The 18,470-nt window shown below is 44.5% G+C and overlaps 2 long non-coding RNA genes across 4 annotated transcripts in view; one reads left to right on the forward strand and one right to left on the reverse strand.

The window, feature by feature from the left end:
• Nucleotides 1-18,470, forward strand: part of LOC109444078 (uncharacterized) — a 53,613-nt gene that overhangs the window by 32,960 nt on the left and 2,183 nt on the right. The window contains exons 4-5 of one of the 3 annotated variants that reach the window (XR_012498417.1): nt 13,353-13,497; nt 17,435-17,748. This is a non-coding gene — a long non-coding RNA (uncharacterized LOC109444078). Of the gene's footprint in view, nt 1-8,722; nt 9,702-13,352; nt 13,498-17,434; nt 17,749-18,470 lie in introns of those variants that run through there. The other 2 variants (XR_012498419.1, XR_012498418.1) reach the window with 2 other exon arrangements.
• LOC109444079 (uncharacterized) overlaps nt 1-18,470 on the reverse strand; it is a 108,198-nt gene that overhangs the window by 20,627 nt on the left and 69,101 nt on the right. The gene's annotated exons all lie outside the window — the stretch shown is intronic.

Genomic DNA, 18,470 nt, shown 5'->3' on the forward strand with positions numbered 1-18,470 from the left:
AGGGCCACACCCCCCGCCCACTGCACACAGAAATCCTCATGGCTTTCTCCTTTCTGCTCTGGACTCCTTGCTACCCCTTGGCCAGAAATTAGGGAAGAGGAAGAGGGCAGCGACCATCAGGGATGCTTCTGCTTTTGAAAAGGGGTTCAGAGCGACACCCATACTCCCTCACACAGGTGGGAGGATGCAGCTCAGTCTCACCACCTTCTCTTTGCTGAGAGTTTGCGTACGCCTCGCCTTGAAACCTTCATTTCCTGTGTGTACCTCAAAGCCAGGTAAATGCCTGCCCACTCTGCTGGTGCCTTCGATTTCTTTCTGCCAGGACCACCTGTGGGTGAGTGGCGACGACATATTGAGCCAAGGTCCCTGGGTGCGGATGGACAGAGGCCCTTTCCTGCTGCTCCAGAAACGTTTATTGTTCAAGACACCCGGGGTGCTCTAGAGTCACAAGGAACAGCTCCCAAGCCATGGGGGCGGGGGGGTCTCAGGCAGGGGAGTCCATGGGTATCTCATTTTTTTGAAAAATGCTCCTATTTTTGTTTCTTGTTTGTCCACTGATCTTTCTCCTTGAGGAGACAAGGAGAGGGAACCAGGTTTCGATAAAGGGAGGGTGGGAGCCAAGTGCCCATGCACTGAGGAACCCAGCAGGGCCCCAGAGACTCCGCCACAGCAGCCAGCCCTTGGGCCCAGGGAGAAGTCTGGCTGAGGGGTAGAACTCAGATTCTAAGACCAAGTATTGAGCCAAACGAGATGGAGTGAATCTTAAACCATCGTGTAACATTAGAAAAGACTGAGCTGCACAGAACAAACACGTGTCACCTCAGTTTCCTTATCTGTTACATGGGTACGACAACACATGTCCAAATTTCCTTCCCGTCATACTCTAATCCAAAACGCTCTGGAAACAGAAAACTTTTCTTTTTCTCCCAACTGTTTGGCACTAAGACTCATTTAGTGGTGAGGTCTGACCTGATTTGAGGTGAATGTGAAGCAGTTTATCATTTTCATTTGTTCCACCAAATGTGAAAATACTAAAGAGCTTGACCGAAGGCTGCCACCACAGGTCTGGAGGGTGTTATGTATTATAGGGTCTATGCCCATATTATTCCTTTACTAAAATCTGGAGGGAGGGAGCCTTAATTTTGAAACACAACAGGCTCCAAGCATTCTTGGATAAGGACCCGAGAACTTGCAATACCTTCCTCAAAATATTATTCTGAAAATCAAATGGGACGACACATGTAAAGCACTTAGCATAGGATTTGACACCTGGTAATTCCTTACCCAGTCCCTTCCTACTCCACCACCACCACTGATGACACACCTGCCTGGTTTGGGCCTCAGACAGAAGACAGGTGGGCATTATTCTGAAGAGGGATCTTTTCCCTGAGGGAGAAAAAGGGACCTTTCCCCCGGGAGAAACTCTAGGATCTCCCTTGCACCCCCAAATCGTATTTCTCTTAGTGAATCAAAGTATCACTCCTGACGCCTCCCAGTTTGCCCATTAAAATAACTCCATTTCTAGAAAGAACGTTGTGCTATGCATAGCTTTCTCCCCCAGCTGCTTTAAAGTTGCAGTGCTCCGGGTTGGTTATAAAGTTGAAAAAATACATTCACATCTGTCCTTGATCTGGCAAGTCAAGAACTGAAATCTCAGCAACACAAAGGCATTTTTCCGCGCCCCTTCCATCAAATGCGTGGGCAAGTCAGAGCTGCTTTACATATGTTTTTGATGCCCAAACTATAACATTTGACTTGTTTCTCCGGCTCCAAAGTGTTAACCAAATAAATAAGAATTAGATGAGGTTTGCACAAACTGAGATACATGAGCTAAGATTCTTGTTTCTCTTCTGACTTCGGCATAAGGCTTAGCTACTTAATCTCTACACTTTGAAGTGTGTGTTCTATTTATTTATCAAATCCATTTCTGTCGGGCCTAACCTCTTCCTTGACAAATATATAAGCTAGGAGGTTGTTTCGTATTCTCACCAAGGTGGAATGAAACCTACATTGAAGCCCTGTGGCTCTCTAGGGGTCGGGCCACTTTGCTTCCTTACCTGGATCAATGTAGGTTCGTTTCTGTACTCCTGACTTTGGTCCCCTGACTTCTAGCCACTGGCCGTGAGGAGGAATGGGTGTAGGGTGACGAATTGACTCTACTTGCCTAAGACTGAAGGGTTTCCCAGGCATGGAACTGTTAGTTTTAAAACTAGGAATGTCTTGGGCAAACTGGGACCCAGTGGTGACTCTGCCATGGGTGAGAGAATGGGTGCATTAAAGTAATCCATCCCAACTACTCGATTAGCGTGTACAGGCCATCTTTAATTCTGAAGAGATATGTCTGCAACGTGGTCACCCAACCAAAAGAAGGGAGGGGAAAGACACTACCAAGGTGAGGACTTTGGTGGGGAGCCACTGTGAGTCACGCAGGAGGAAGTGGGGATGGGGGCAGCCTCAAATCAGCATGTAGCAGCCACCAGGGACAATGGGATGGAGCCCATCTCAGAAGAGCTTGGTGAGGACCCAGGGGTGGCATAAGGAGAAGACCACAGGAAATGCTTCTCCCACAATGCCAGGATGGAACAGATGACCCCCCCCCCCGCGCACGCACACACACACACACACACACACACACACACAAACAGCAACAATGAGTGCAAGGCTGCCTCAGGAAGGAGAGCTGAAGGAGGTGTGAGAAAAATCCAGAATGAATTGAGATCGCATTCTGAAAAGACCAAAATATACCCCAAAGAGCTCATCTTAGATTGTTCTGAACTGGAAGCAACTGAGATATTAAGAATGTCAAGTAATTTATGTGGTGAGGGTGCAGGACCAGCTTGACATTTGTTCTAGAGGAAATGTTACATTCTGGGGACACATTTGAGTCTTGGAGTGTCAGTGTGGACACTTTGTTCCCCACTGGCTTTATGATTATGACAGAGCTTCTATTGCTTTTAGGATAAGACCCAAATTTGTACCACAAGACCCTGCATGACACAGCCCCTGCTCCACCCTTTTTCCAATCTTATCTAGTACCACTGCCTCTTCTCGCTTTCCTTGCCCAGTAGTTGGCCTGCTTCTCATTCTCCACTCTCAGGTTTCTTCCTGCCTCAGGGCCTTTGCAGACCGCCCAGTCCTTCCTCCTAAATACTTCCCTTACTTCTCCTGGATCACTCTATTTCCCCCCCTGCATTCTATATTAAATGTCCTTTTTTGGGGGTGCAATTCATGACCCCTGAGATTAGGTCACAAGCCTAATTAATCATTAGGTTACCTAGATTCAGTGGTACTTAATCATTTGTGATTGTCTTTTAAATTTCTGACTTAACCACCAGGTTCTAAATTCCAAGAGGACAGAAACTAAGTCTGGTTTGTTTTTAGTGCTTTATTTTTAGCATTGAGGCAGGGCTGGCGCATCTTATATTTGAAGAAGGAAGGAAGGAAGGAAGGAAGGAAGGAAAGAAAAGAAGAAGGAAGAAAGGGAGGGAGGAACAGTTCAAAGAAATTGCCTTTATCTTGCCTAATTCAAAACTCTCCCAGTGCTGAGATGGCTATCCAGGGGGCATTTGACAAAGACATTCAGGGGCAAATAAACTAGTCCCTGCTTCCTGGACATAGATAACAATTGGGGCAAAAAATAGATTTACTGACAAGTTTGGGAGGAAAAGCTGGGGAACAAGATGCTTTGGGAAATAAGGGCTTTAAAAAGCTGTGACATTTTCTTGAAAATCTTGAAGGCCACATACATTTCCAGGGCAGGCTTCATGCTGCCTAAGCTCTCACCTCTAGCTGACCTTCAGGTGTTGCACAAGCAGAAAGTAAAGGCAAAGGCAGAGTTGGGAACTACTTGGCTGAGTGTTGAAGGCATGTCCCAGTACACACCACAGCCCATCTACAAAGACTGGGATTTATTGTTGTTGTTGTTGTTGTTCCAGACATTTAAAGAAATCTCGGTCCAACCTCTAGCTGATCACTAGCCTAATGGAACAGAGACTTCAGTGGTCACAAACGACGCAGAATACAGGCTTTACAAAATTAGTTCAGAAAAGTCATTAAACAAACAACTACTACAACACAGTATCTACAAACCTTGGGGAGGAGGAATATTTAATTTCCAGAATGACCACTCTATAATTTTCAAAATGTCCAGTATGAACAAAAAAAATTATGAAGCATGCAAATAAACAAAACCGTATGGCCCATGCACAAGAAGGAAAGCAATCAATAGAAACTGTTCCTGACAAAGCCTAGACGTTGGACTTACTAGACCAATAACTATATCAACTATTTAAAATATGCTCAAAAAGCTAAAGGAAACCATGAAAATAATGTATCACCAAATATCAATAAAAAGATAAAAATTATAAAAAGGGAACTAAATAGGAATTCTGGAGTTGAAAAATTACAATAACAGAATGAAATATTCATTAGATGGGCTCAATAGCATATTTGAGCAGACAGAGGAAAGAATTGGCAAAATTGAAATTGGATTAATTGAGATTATCCAGTCTGGGATGCAGAAAGAAAACAGAATGAAGGAAAATGAACAGCCTAAGAGACCTGTCGGACCCCATCGTGAATGCCAACATACGCATAGTGGGAGTTCCAGGAAAGAAGGGAGAGAAAGGGAGGTAGAAGGAATATTTGAAGAAATAATGGCGGTTCCTTTTTCTCCACAGCCTCTCCAACACTTGTTACTATTTGTCTTGTTGATGATCGCCATTCTGACTGGGGTGAGGTGATATCTCATTGTGGTTTTGATTTGCATTTCTCTGATGATTAGTGATGTTGAGCATTTTTTCATATGTCTATTTGCCATTTGTATGTCCTCTTTGGAGAAATGTCTCTTCAAGTCGGGTGGTGAACACACAATGGGATTTATAGATGATGTAATACAGAATTGTACACCTTAAATCTATGTAATTTTACTAACAATTGTCACCCCAATAAATTTAATTAAAAAAAAATTGGCATGAGCCAAAAAAAAAAAAAAAAAAAAAAAAGAAATAATGGCTAAAAATTTCCAATTTTCATGAAAACATTAATTTACATATCCAAGAAGCTCAACAAACTCCAAATAGTATATTCAAAGAGATCCACATAGAGATAAAGTTTAATCAAACTGTATAATCAAAGACAAAAAGGGAATCTTGAAAGCAGCAAGAGGAGTGATTCATCGTGTAGGAGAGAGCCTCAATAAAATTAACAGCTGATTTCTTTTCAAAAACCATGGAGGCTAGAAAACAGTAGGATAATATATTCAAAATGCTGAAATAAAAAACTACCAATCAAGAATTCTATATCTGCCAAAGCTATCCTTTAAATATAAAGGAGAAAGTAAGACTTTCTCAGATAAACAAAAATGGAGAGAATTAGTTGCTAGTAGATCTTCCTTACAAGAAATGCTGAAGGGGGTCTTTCAGGCTGAAATGTCTTTCAGACAGTAATTCAAAGTCACCAAAAGAAATAAAGATCATCGTTAAAGTTTATATTTACACAGGTAAGTATAAAATACAGTATTAATCTATTTTTGGATTGTAACTCCTCTCTTTTCCTTTGTGATTTAAAAGACAGACAACTGCATAAAACAATAATTATAAATCTATGTTCGTGAGTGCACAATGTATAAAGACGTAATTTGTGACAATAACCACATGAAGGGAGAGCAGAGAAGGTGTCTTTGAGCAGAAATGTGACAGACAGTGGGAGCTACGTAGATATCTGGGGGAAGAGTGTTCCAGACAGAGGAAAGAGTGAGTCAGAAGGTCTTGGGACAAGAACTCGGCCTATTTGAAGAATAGCAGAAAGGTCATGTGGCTGGATCAGAGAGAACAAATGGTAGAATGGTAGGAGTGAGGACTGAGAAGTAGCAGGGGCCAGACCATGCAGGGCCTGGTGGAAAAGTCTAAGAACATTCAACTAGGCTCACACTCACTGATTCTGCAGTCAAACCAAATGAGCTGAGCTGCCTCAAAACAATTTGCCTCCTGGACTGAAACCCCTTGGGCTGGGTGTGTCACAGTCAATGTGGCCAAAGCTCTAAAGGGAAAGAGCAGTGCAGCCTCTCGGCTCCCACAGCCCCACCTGGTTCCCTGGTTACTCTGAAGTCACGGGAAGCCAGCCAGTCTTTTGGGAGGAAATACATGAAAAGTCCAGTGCTATGTGCCAGAGACCAGAATCCACTGTTCTCCAGAAACAAGCAATTCTCCCTCACCTGTGGTGTCTTCCTCCTGCTCCTCATTACCCTCTTTCCAGGAGGTTCCTTCTGAGGTTTGTGTTTCCTCTCTGTGCCCAAGCTACATCTTCTGCGTATTATTATACAGCCATCCTGACTTTGTTGAGCAGTCCCGGTTGGCAAATCCTGCAGGAAGAGCCACAGGCTGAAGGTGAATTTGTAGTCTTGGGCACAGCTGCTGATAAATCATTTAGAATTTAAAAAGGAAGCCCTTTTGTATCAGGGTGTAGGTTGACCAGCTGTTTCTTGGCTTAAACATACATATTTGCGGTCTAGAAAGAGAACCCCATTTAGCTTCCACACTTAAGAATTCCAGTTCTTCATTGGGAGTCTCCATGAATTCCGACAGTTCCCAGCATCCATCCAGGACAAGTTAATGACCGTCCTCTACTGACTCCACTGTAGTCCACACAGGGTTAATCTACAATTACCTGTGTTCCCCTAACTGGTGAAAAGATGGAAGCATTTCTGTTTTATTTCTATTCTGTTTAACAGTTTTCCTAAGTCGCGCATTTTTTCAAAAAGTATTTCCTTTGTCCTTTAGGAAGGATGAAGTTATTTTCATCTCATTGTGTTTACCCAAACCTTTATCACCAAGGGCTTTATAAGTTATGCCTGCTATTTCTTAGCTTCCAGGTATAATTAGTACCCATTGTAATCATACAACTGACCAATCACGGAGGCTCCCACAGGGAGCAGGGTTGGGAGAGAGACTATTCATAAAATCGTACTTAATATAGTCTTATCTTGCCAGGGAAAAAAGCCATCTGTCTGGCATCCTACAACCCAACACTGTGCCGGTAGCCCTCCGTAGGGTGGCCACTCTCAGCAAAGTGTGCCACAAACAGCTTTCAATAGAAAAAAAAGCCACACACAGGCAATGACTGGAATGTTTATAGACATTGTCAAAGGGGAGTTGCCAGTGTGCTGTGAGTAGACAAATGTACGTCGCAACCCAGAAAACAGAAAAGGATGAAGGAAAGATGGGAGGCAGGCTGTTCTGCCTCTTTCTCCCACTGCAATATACAGAAAAACAGCTGCTTTTTCCCCTCCTAAATGTTTTCCTTGAAACTGCTGCAAAAAAGCCAGGAAGTTAATGAATCCCACCCTATCCCTTTCTCCTACCCCTCCCGAAGAAGCAAAATAGGCATATTCACATAGGTCAGCATCTGAAAGTAATTAAAAATGTAATCGTATATTTGCAGCAAGTTCTCTCATCTACAGTAAATTCCCATCACCAAATACTATTACTGCTCTACATCTGTGGTGCGCTTTATGTTTCCTTTTTCCTTCCTCACACTTATGTAATGGATTTAGATACTTACAGCAATGTGCCCCAGCTGGGTGGGTAGGAGTAAATATTCCCATTTTACAGGTGAGAAAAATGAGGTGTAGAGGCATTCCAAGACTCACCCAAGTCCAACAAAGCCAGGTTTCCTCGTTACTGTAATGCAGTATATTTCTACTGTATTATGAAGATGATAAGGAATGGTTATTACTCTGGTGCATTGATTGCTTTTGTCAATTCAGTTTCCATATGTCCCAACTTTGGCTGCAAAATGTTCAAAAAATAAATTAAAAATAAAATTCCACTGACTAGGATTTTATATACAATTTTGGAGCTAGAAGTTGGCTTGAAGAATATGTGGACCACTCCTCACATCATGGACAGAGCCTGTGCCCAAGAAGGGGCCATGCCAGCCAACAGTGACCCCCAAAAGTCACTGGCAGGCCCAAAGCTGGAAGAGAAGGCTCTCACACCTAGATTAATCCAATATCTTCCAATGGATCCAGAAGTTACTTCTAAGTTCTAGTCCTGTCAACCTTGTCTGTGCATTGTCAGGGGGTCAGCATTGTAAAAACACATGTAATTAAGTGCGCTTTCTGGTTGTTTGAGTTCTAAATGGAATGTATGGTCTTAAACCCGAATCAACACAGGCTAGGATGTTATGCTAGAAGGTGGTACCATGTAGATGCTCGAGCCCTTGACTGAGGATCAAGACACCTCTTTTCTGACTCAAGTTCTGTTAACAGCTTCCCAAGTTGTCTTAGGGGAGGGGGGAGAGGCCTTGGGTCTTGTTCCCCATCTGCCACTAACTGACTGACTGATGCCAATTTCTCTGACACTCAGTTTTCTCACCTATGAAATGGGAAGGGAACAGGCGGATGAATGGATCTATCTGGAAGTTGCCTTCTGCCTTGAGAAACCTTTGATTCTAGGGTACGCACGTCACACTGTCTCTCCCCACCCCAATCACTGGGAGATCTTCTTGGAATTAGCAAGTCATTCCACAGTACAAGTCAAATCTCAACTGGACCTCCAAAAGGAGCCTGCATTTTACTTACATGGTACAAGGGGGTATCACATGGGGTAGGTGGGTATGTGAAGGTTTTAGTCTCACAGCGGTTTGTGATCCAATCAAATGGGATTTGTTCTAATAGGATTTGATCTGTATGTTCCCTTAATGAAGTCTTCCCTTCCCTCAGGCCAGGGGCTTTTTCTTCCAGTGACTCCAGGAGCCACATTCTCCTTATGGTGGAAGTGACAGATGACAATCCTGAGAGATCTTCCAGCCCAAGCCCGCACTTCGGACGAGGGGGCTCGGTGGTGCCTTTACGCATTACCAGGGCTTACAGCCTGCCACTGCCTCCCCAGCTGGTGACCCAGAAAACAGAAACGAAAGATGCACAGAAAGGAGTGCTCAGCATTTTCTGACTGCTCTTCCTTCTCCTAAGCCCATTAATGAAGTTCAATTGCATGTCCATAGGGAGGACGCCTCGGCAGCTCAGAGAGCAGGACAGGGGAGGCAGTGGGGAGCGCGCCCCCTCTTCTCCCACTATTGGAGCCCAAAACGAGCCTCCTTCATGCCTTCTTCAGGCTGCGTTTACGTGTTGTCTCCCACCCCCACCCCCTGACACACAATACTGAATAAATATGCCTGGCCCTGGTCCATGTGGGAATTCTGGAGAGTTACGATTGTTATTCCCAGGAACGCACAGACACCAGCAAAAATTCATTTCCCAGACGCATGGCTATTTTGAGAACCAAATCTCCTGCTGTAGCAATCAACTTGGGGACTTTTCAAGTCTTGCTTTACAATAGAAACCTGCTCTGCCTTCAGCTGCCTTTTACCTACAAGAATTCAATAAGCAAGAGAGAGACCATTAGAGTTCCCTCTCCCATCTCTGCTTTGGCACGACATGCAATCCTGGCCAACTTTCCTGACTCTACATCTTAGTAAATTCTTCCTGACAATACTTAGTGACAAGCATGTCAGAAACAACAAACTCCGTCATCTATATGGCTTATCAATAATTTAGTCTCTTCCCCCTCGTGAGAGCCTGTGTGTTTTGCAATAATGAAATATATGATTTTAAAAATAAATAATAAGCTGTTGTCAGCCCGATTGTAGCTGCAAGTTATGAATGTGATTGACTGATTGAACATTTGACTTCATCCGCTCGAGCAGGATCAAAGGGAGACTCTTCCACCCGCCTAAGGCCACTAGCAATTTATTTAGAGACTGTGTTCGGATCCCAGCAGGTAGCAATATTGGACTGAGGTACACAGAAAAGCAGCTCTTTGAGGTTTTTTCCAAGTCCAAGGGAAGCAACAAATGAGATTTTTTTTTTTTAGTTCATTAAATCATTAACCACTTAATCACTAAAAACAAGACATTATAAGCATTCCCCTTCGCTGGAATATCCCGGAAGAGAAGGAATGCTGCTTTGCTGAGATCTGGCATTGGAAGGTGGGCCCTTCTTACACAACATGACAGTCTGTAATTTTTTATTTATATGGCACTGTATTTTTTTTCTTCATCTTAACTAATCAGTGTGGCAACAGCCACGCTGACATCCAAAAGTGACAGGTGTCTGAATTGCAATGAGGTGTCTATCCAACTGCCAAGGCGGGGGAGGGAAACACAAAGGTATGGAGGACATGTTTGTAAAACAAATATTGCAACTAGGAGGCTGGCTGAATGGAAAAGCAGGAAAAAGAGAAAAAGAAACAGTGTATAGGACATGGCTGGTGGTGTGGAATCAAACCCCCAAATTCAGCCAGGGCAGAGCCCTTCTGGGATTTTGGGGATCAGTTGGCATAGGAAGGACTATCCCAGCTTTCTCACGAAGGGTCTTGGGGTCAAGTGTAATTCTCTGTCCCTCCCACTACAGCTTCCCTGGGCTTTTAAAAACCCTGCAAACCAGAGTTCTCCCCGAGAGCAGGGAACTGTTCGGCATTCAAATGAGCCCGGCTGGTGAGGAGCCTGCGTCTGGTCCTAACCAGGGCGCCGTGCGTAAAGGAGACAGGATGTGAAGGCCTGAGGACATCCACCCACAGAGGGACAGGCCCATCTTAACAAGAGCAGGTTATGGTCTCCGCTGCTCTAGCAGGGGAGTGGAAGAAAGGGAGCGTGTCTTCCCTTTCCAGCTCCCTAGTTCTGCGCTGTCTGACCTCAGGCGAGGCAATTTAATAATCATCCGAACGCTTTTGACTTCATAAGGCCTTTCATCCACGGATCTCAAAGCACTTCACAAATACCAATTCATTAACCTTCACAACCCACCCTGAGGGACAAAGGGTGGGCATGTTTCCCCCTGTGGTGGGAACACTCAGCTGGAGGCACAGGCAAAAGCAGTTCTTCCTTCAAGGTCACTTGAGAGTCAACCAGGAAACTCAGGAGTGAGATCCAGAGCAGCTGGCATCAAGGCCGGGTGCTGCGGATTGCTGGGGCCTCAGTTTACCCTTCTTTAGACCTTTGGGCTGGATTCTCACCTCTGATTCTCCTCACATGGAACAAAGAAACTGCCAGGTCCGACAGGGCAGGAAAAGCAACATTGCTTACTTACCACCCATTATTAGCTAACTGCTTTCACACACTGCATCTCATTTACTCCCTACAAGAATCCTGTGAAGTTCTGTAAACCCCATTGTACAGGGAAGGAAATTGAGGCTGTGGGATGTTAAGAATTTACTCAAGGTCACCTGACTCACAAGCAGTGAAGCTGACAATAAATCTGTTTGTAGTAATAATAATAATAATTCATGAATATTCACAGTCACTCCCCCAAGGCCATCGCTAAGAATTCTGTTTTCATTTATGGACCTTTCTGCATCTATGATTCACTCATCAATTGAGTCTAAGAGGCATGAATTGCTGAGGCCAGGAATGGCAGAAAACCTAGCTGGATTTACACAGGAGAACGTGAAGCTACTTACAGAAACAAAGGAGTAGGTCTGAAAAGAGAGAAGAGTTGGGGAGGGTGAGACGGATAGCTTGGGACAGGTTTAGAGAGAGATTTTAAGGACCGAGTCCTGCGTAGGGGAAGAGAGAGACTTGGGAAGCAGCTGCTGTGCATGTTTGAACTATATCACGGAGAGATGGGGAGGAAAGAATTTTAAGAAGTTTTGCTTTGCATTGTGATGTGGTACCTAAGGGACTCACTGCAATATAGATTTGAACCGCGTCTGAGTTGCTCTTGAATGCCAGCCTGATGCTTCCTTAAGTGCCATGCTAGGCAGAGGCGGGCAAAACTCAGTTTGGTGCTCCGTGGGTTGCACATGTCAGCGGTACATCTCTGCTCTTTTCATGTCGCATTGCCTCTCATCCTCCCATCCCGGTTAAGCTGGACACTCCTGATTCTGCGTTCCCATGGTATGTAGAATGGGGGCTGATCACATGCTTTCCACTCACTTCTATCACTGTTTTGAGGTTGAATGCACCTTCCTGTGAGTAACCTTGGTGGGGTTTGGCAGAACAAGCAGCATCATGGACTCTGCCATCCAGATGAACTAATACACATGCCAGGAGGCAACCCATATTGGCAGGATAGATTAACGGCCATAACACACAGCTCCAAAATGTCAGTGGCGTAACATAAGGAAAGATGTTTTTTCTCTCCTGGGATGTCCCTGGTCAGTAGTTCTCCTGCTCTGGTCCACTCCAAGATGTGACTCCGGGACCAGGCATCTTGTATTTTCCCAACCTCTGAGGCCTTGGAGTCCTGTACATCCAGTTGCAAGAACAGCAGAAAGACAGAGGGTGGCGAGGGGCTAGATTAGGAGCCGTGCGTGGGGATGGTGTACAGCGTACCTCTGCCCATCGTGTGGTCCCACCTAACTGTGAGGGAGGCTGAGGTGTGTCGTCTACGGTGTGTCCAAAAGGAAGAGGAAATTGGTAGCAAACATAAAGCGGTCTCTGCCACACAGTGTCCTTCACCACAATGCCAGGTCACCCCCGTATCAGCCAAACTTGGAACTCTGCTGGCGCTGCTCCCACAGGCAACCGGGCATCAGGTTTGTGGGCATCATGTTATTCTCTTTCTCCCAACAACGGATTTATGAGTAAATCAGAATTCTCCAGAAAGGAGCAGAGCTTGTTTGGGGAGTTTTGAAAAAAAAGGCAATATGGACCTAGGATAATTGGGAGGCATCTGACATTTTCTGCTTGGAGGGAGAACATGTCTAATTTCCTAACTGCCTTTAAACTGATATTGATGAAAGCAACCTTCTCTTTCGTCTGTAAAAAACAAACAAACAAATAAACAAAAAAAAAACAAAAACAAAAAATAAAACTCCACCACATGTAATTTGCAAAAATTGGAAGGAAAAAGATTTCCGATCTAGACACAAAATGTGATTGCTAAAACTCCTGAAATTGCTATCTTTGATGTCCATCCAGTTAAGGCTGACCATACTTTCTTGGAATATCCTGTCAGTCTTGGCAAAAGAAGGTGATTTGTCCCCATTTTCAGAAAACAGACTTGGTTCTCTTTCCATGTGCAGCCATGGCTCAGCAGTAAAGTCGGTAGGAAACTTCATTCCTCTGTTTCCTCGGAGAGACCGTGCTCTCTGGGTCACTATGACAATCCCCAAACATGCAGCTTTATTTTGGAACACAACTGTGCACATGCCTCGTAGATTGCAGGGGTTTAATAATGACAAAAACCTGCCCATAGCACAGTCTGTTTCTTTTCATTTCCCCTGAAAATAGCAAACACTGGTTGTTACAGAGAACCAAGGCTGAAATATTCCAAAGCAGCGTCTAGACAATCGTTCTTTCTCCCAACTTCTTTTCTCTGCTGCCTTCAGTGGTCCCTCCCTTCCCATTTGTAGAGACAAAAGAGAAGATTCTATAACTACTGGCCTCTGTCCAGGAACACGAAGAAAATGAAGCAAGGCAAACAACAGAGAAAAGTGAACAACAAAAGAACAAACTCAAATGAAACGGCTTAACGATCCTACAGTGCAGGCCCAGCAGGTAAGTGCTTTCTTGGACTTTTTTTTCTCTTTTTCTTAAATGTCCAGATCATAGTCCAAATTCTTAGAGTAAAATTGAAGGTTGCTAGAAGAGCTCTGAAAACCCTGACATGGAAATGACTTGCTCATCAATATGGATCCTGACTCTTTAAAGAAATCATCTTGTTTGACTCCACTTCTGAGTGTCTATCCAAAGTTTGATTCCACTTCTGAGAGTCTATCCAAAGTTAATGACTTAGAGTCTCCCAGAAGCAGAGCCTGAGACAAGGATTTGGTGAAAGCAAACAGTTTCTTTGGGAGTTAATCCCAGGAAGTATGGTGAGGGAGTGGGGAATTCAGGAAACGGGGGTGAGAAGAAAGCCAATACAATGGGTACAGTAGTGAGCTGGACACTGTCAGGGGCTCAGTCCTGTGAGGGCCACCTGACAGACTGTAGGACACACCTTTCAGTTGTCACCTGGAGCGGTAAGGAAGGATTCTGAAGTCCCCGTCCCCATTGCTCCAGTACATTAATGCTGGCATGTCTAGGCTATTCCACACACACAGAGGCCAAGCATGTTCCCACGGCCAAAGATCAAGTTCAGGCAGGTGACATAGGCAGCCAGGAGGTCATCTAGGGACAGTCTTAAGGCCTCCCTGCAAAGGCCCAGGGAAAATATCTGGGATGTTGACAGCATCTGCTATAGATAATAATTCTAACATAGAAAAAAAAAAGCGTAACCGAATTGCAGCATTACCTATAACTGAAAAATGCCCACAGTAGAGGGAGGGTGACAAGAGTTCTGGTCTATCTACTCAATGAAATATTGCCCAGTGTTATTTTGTTCAATAACGTCACTGTGTGTCAGGCTCTTTGCTAGGTCCCAGGGTCCCTATGATGAGAAAGACAGAGCCGGTCCTTGTCAGCAGAGTGTATGGTTTCATTTGTTTATGCAGGATTTGAAAAAACATGAGCACATGCCCAGTTGTTCTATAACATCCTAGAATCAGGATTGTCCATACAGAATGACCTTAATTCCGTTTCTAAAAAATACATAGAAAAAAGACTAGAGGGAAATACAGTAAATTGCTAATAGTGATTCTCTTTGGGTGATGGGAGTTTCTTTGCTTCTTGCATTTTCATTTTCACCAAATTTTCTGTAAGAAGAATGTGTTCTTCTCACGAGGGAGAAAATAATAAACTTTATTTGAAAAGAAAAGAAAAAGAAGTCACCTGCCAAGCAGAAGGGAACTCAAAGCTGGCACTTCTCACCTTCTCCCTATGCCCAACTTTTATGTGTGTCTACCATTTCTGGTTCCCTGCTGAATCTGGGACCAGCATCTACTGCAAAATAATTTGGGGGCACTCCTCAGCCATGACTGGGTCCTGAAAATAGCAAGCATCTCCTGATTAAATGTGAAGTTCTTAGGGCACCACAAAGAGAACAAGAACTATCTATGCCTTTTATTTTTCTTAAATTAATTCATGGAAATATGAAGCCCGTCGTCATGTGGCCCAGGCTGGTTCCTCCGTCTACTGATTAGCTTTGATGTTGTTTCAATAGTTAGCGGATGACGTCAGTGTCAGCAAGTTTCCTGCTACTGTTGGAAACTTACCCACCAGAGAGAGGGGACCTTCACTTTGGGGAATTTTTTTTTTTTTTTTTTTTTTTTGCCAATCCTCCCTCTAAAAGATTCTTGAGACTTGGGGATGAAAGATGTTACCTAAATACAAAGTGTTCTTGTGAAATGCTTTGAACATGTAAAATGAGTTAGGCTTAAAGAGAGCAGAAATATGACTACGTTCAAAGTAATTTCGTGTATTGGAATAGTTACAACTGGCAAAGTTCATCCCGACATATTTTCCACGCAGTTTTAAAAGGTGAAATTTCTTAGAAATCTTCTCCTTGGACTCTCCCAAACTCCTTGATTCTGAATAATTTCTGACAGACGGAAACATTTACGTCCTTAAGCCCTTCCTGAGTTCAGTACTTGGCTATAGATCCAGACCACAGTGCTGCACAACTGCAGGGGGCTCCACTCCCACAGGGCTGGCCCTTGGAGTTGTGCAACATAGTTGGTGTAGATCCAAAAATGATTTTCGAAGCAAGTTTTCTTGATGTGCCTGAATTTGGGATAGGGCTTTTGGATATTTCATTCTGATGCACATGTTCAACGTGAGGGTCCTTATGCACCTCAGGGTTGGGATGACTGGTCCCCACCCTCCCCAACGTGTTACCCATTGCTAGCTCCTTGGGACCTCAGTAGGTGCCCTGTAGGACTCCTCCTGGTCTCGAATACGCTGGTATCATGTATCTTTAAGAATTTCCAAGAGAGCAATCGTATATACAATGTTTCCAAATTTTGGAGCGCAGAAGTGCCCCTGTCCTCACTGCCCTTTTCTGTTTTTGTTGGGGAGCCTCAGACAGCCCCAGTCTGCAGTAAGGCCACAGGATAGCGCTGAAGCATATCGACACCAAACGTAGGCCAGTGGTTCTCAGACTTCAGCATGCATCTTGGAGGACTTGCTCAAACAAGTTCCTGGGCCGATCCCAAGAAGTGCTGATTCAGTAGGTCAAGGTGGGGCCCGATAATTTGCATTTCTGAGTCTCTAAGCCACGCTGATGGTGCTGGTGCAGGCATCATATTTTGAGAACTACTGGTTTAGAAGGATTCAGTGAGCTCCAGAAAGACAGACAACCTGGAGGAAAAAAGGAGTGATTTTCTAGTGACACAGCTGGTCCTTCTGGATACGAATGTCACACTTTCCCATGAAACACATTATGGTGAAAAGAAACTTGATTTTTACAGGCCAGGGCGTAGGCCTATAGTTGCAGATGGGAACTGATCTGGGAGCACATTGAAACCCAGTCACAGAAGAGGCGACGGTGCACGTTGGGGCTTCACGTAGGACAGGGCTTGGGAGCACTAGATTTTGCATCAGACAACCTGGCTTCAAAGCGTAGGCAAATAATCCCTCTTGAGCCTCAGTTTCCTCATCTGTCACACAGGAACCATGTTTTTTACCTGCTGTGGTTGTGGGAAGAACGAATCAGAAAGCCCTTAGCATCATGTCCCATGGCAGACACTCAATAAATGGGAGGGAAAAAGACTTGCTTACTGGGAAGAAGGCAAAAATTGGGCACAGGAAGTGCAGAATCAAGGCCAGACAACAAATTTACCACTTTACTGAGCACTTGGTCCAAGTTGCCCTAAAATACTTTTGTCTGGGAATCATTTCTTAATACAGAACTTGATTAGGACTGAGAGGCAGGAGCAGGACAGCCATCTCAGAAACTGCCATGTTTTGTGCTTCTCCCAAAACCCACCGTGACACACAGTAGGTGCTCATAAAATATCTGTTGAAGTATCAATGTATTTGATAGAGAGATGCGGCCAGCATGATCCCAGCAGCCACTGAACTGTAAAACACTGAGATTTTGCTTTAGTTAGTCAAGCCTTTTCTTCTCAGAACAAACAAACAAAAAATAAAATCAGACACAGCTTTGGTTCTGAAAGGCACTGAACAAATACACTTGAGTTATCAAGAAAAATCAATGACTTTCCCACCCAACAGTGGATGAGCCTTCGGCGTTGACTCAGAAACACTGAAATCCTCCCAGCCTGAAGCTCTCCTGAGTCCACAGGCCGAGCACACACATTCCAGCATTCCCAGCTGGCCCAACCGGTGTGAAATCATTTCCTTCTTGGAGTGCAGAGAGATCGCTGCGGGTACTCACGCACCTTGGAAACCCTCTGCCTTCTGGCTAACATAGCCAGTGGACAAAGAAAAGAGGCACGTCAGGCAGCTGTGGGGCGTGGGGTTTGGGGGAATGGGGTTTTGGAATATAACAGGCCAGCTAAGCACAGCTGGGAGGCTGGCCAAGAGCTAAGCAGATACTTGGCTGAGCAGCAGAATCACCTGGGGACCTTTTATTGAAATTATTATTTAATGACAGATTCCTAGGTCCTACCCTGAACTAGATTCAGAATCTCCACCCTAACATCTCCTCTTGAAGATTCCATGATGAAAAAACTTGCAGGAATCCATTTCTGTTTCGGACCTGGAGACGCCATTGTTCTGAGCTACCTCCACCCTTTGGCAGCTCAACAAGGGCAGTCAGGCTTGGAAGAAGCTCCGCAAGCGCTCCCCGTGGAGGACCAAACTGACAACATCGAAGAGGAGGGATGTTCTTTACGAACATACATTACCAGAAAGAAGAGGAGCTAGAAAATTCTCAAAGACTCTTCTCCTGGCTGCAGCCACATTTCTGTAAGTACATCTTAGAAAACGTTCATCTTCAAAAATAATTACAGTGTGACTAACGCAGAAGAGGCCTGTACCATTATGTCTACTACGATAGGAGAACGCCAAAATCCCTCCTTTTGGCACTTTGGCTCCCAGGAAGAAAACCTGGGTGACGAGGATCCTTTCAGGATCGTGTTAACAAACGAAGGGCCAGGTCTTACAGCCTGGGGAGCTGTGACTGAGTCTCCCATCAGCTCCTCTCTGGCTGTCCCTGCGTCCCATGCCAGTGACTCTCATATGGAGGGCCTGTAGTAGGCGTTTTACACACAGTATCTCACTTAATTCTCACAGCAGTCCTAAGAAGTAGGTCAGGGGTCAGCAAACAATGGTCAGCCACCTGTTTCTGTAAATACAGTTTTATTGGCACATAGCTGCCACCATTCATTTCCATGTCATCTGTGGCTGCTTTTACTCTACAATGGCAGTGTTGAGTAGTTGCAACAAAAATCCTATGCCCTGCAAAGTCTAAAATATTTATTAGGTAGCATTTTACAGAAAACGTGTGCTGACCCCTGAAATGAGTCATTGGTCCCACTTTACAGATGGGGAAACACAAGCACAGAAAGGCTAAGTGTGTCACCTAAGATCATTTAGGTTATAAATGAGTGTCAGGGGTGTCTCTGGCCCCAGCGATAACTATTCTGTGCTTTTCCCCACCTTGCACTGTACTGCCTTCTGGTCTGTCC

Source organism: Rhinolophus sinicus, linkage group LG07 (assembly GCF_036562045.2).
Source record: "Rhinolophus sinicus isolate RSC01 linkage group LG07, ASM3656204v1, whole genome shotgun sequence".
NCBI lineage: Eukaryota > Metazoa > Chordata > Mammalia > Chiroptera > Rhinolophidae > Rhinolophus > Rhinolophus sinicus.